The sequence below is a fragment of the Dendrobates tinctorius genome, unplaced genomic scaffold, assembly GCF_039654945.1.
Source record: "Dendrobates tinctorius isolate UK_male_01 unplaced genomic scaffold, ASM3965494v1 ptg000151l, whole genome shotgun sequence".
Classification (NCBI taxonomy): domain Eukaryota; kingdom Metazoa; phylum Chordata; class Amphibia; order Anura; family Dendrobatidae; genus Dendrobates; species Dendrobates tinctorius.
The window spans coordinates 1,683,802-1,685,055 of NW_027361818.1; the positions used below are offsets into that span (position 1 = coordinate 1,683,802).

At 36.4% G+C, this 1,254-nt stretch overlaps 1 non-coding gene across 1 annotated transcript; it reads right to left on the minus strand.

The window, feature by feature from the left end:
- Positions 1–945: 945 nt before the first annotated feature.
- On the minus strand, positions 946–1,027 carry TRNAS-CGA (transfer RNA serine (anticodon CGA)). Its single transcript has one exon. It is a non-coding gene; the product is annotated as a tRNA-Ser (tRNA).
- Between the last annotated feature and the right edge of the window lie 227 nt (positions 1,028–1,254).

Consider the following 1,254-nt stretch of genomic DNA (forward strand, 5'->3'; position numbering starts at 1 on the left):
TTGAGTCAAACATGTTGGAGCTGTCCCATTTTCATATCACTTGGCCCGTTTTAATAATATACTGTATATATTATTTTACTCTTTTCGAGATGGTCCAAAGTTTTGACCAAGTAAAACACTGCACTGTGAACAGGATTTGAACCTGTGTGGGGATTTGCGGCCATCACAGCCAATTATAGGCTCACTTTATCAGATGTGTTTGCCATGTGAACACAGAGAACAGCCTGTGAAAAGATTTTGGCCTAAATTCGCAAGAATATCTATTGTAGGATACAGCCATGAGCAAGAGAACTTGACTGACTTACTGAAGAGAAAGGAGTGGTCTGAGATTAAAGAGTAGAAGGAGATGAATGGATTGTATATTGAGAAATGCAGAGATTTTGTTGACCACATGTTTCTCATGGTTAAAATTGTCTTTGGTTTCCGCACACTGTCAGGGAATTAATCTGCATTGTTTTATTATTCCCAGCTTTTACTATATTTTCTTTTCACTAATCTTTCATGTGCAAAATCCAATCTTTTCAAAGGTAAAACAATAAACTGTGAACACGATTTCATCCAACATGAAGATTTCAAGTCCATCGTCTTAAAAATGCAGCCATCAAAATATATGACATTGCTGATGGTTCTCAGTTGTCTTTTTGGAACCAGTTTAAATACTTTCATTGACTTTTTATTGCTGAAAGAAATTTGGTGTAGAGGATTTCCAGTTATCAAAACATAGATTTCTATTATCTGCAAATGATGTCATCAATATCATGGGAAACATCGATTAATATTTCTTAAAGTTTTCATACTGCTTTATTTCATTCTTGAGGCAGATTTTGAGTCAAACATGTTGAAGTTGTCTCATTTTCATATCACTTTGCCCGTTTTAATAATATACTGTATATATCATTTTACTCTTTTCGAGAAGGTCCAAAGTTTTGACCAAGTAAAACACTGCGCTGTGAAGAGGATTTGAACCTATGCAGGGATACCCCATTGGATTTCGCTTCCAACGCCTTAACCACTCTGCCATCACAGCCAACTGTTGATGAATTTATCAGATGTTTTTGCCATGTGAGCACAGAGGGAGAGCCTGTGAGAAGATTTTGGTCTAAGTTCACCTGAATCTCTACTGAACTACACAGCCATGAGCATGAAGACTAGACTGACTTACTGAAGAGAAAGAAGTGGTCTGAGATCAAAGAGTAGAAGGAGATAAATGGATTGTATATTAAGAAACGCAGTGATTTTGTTGACCACTAGAGT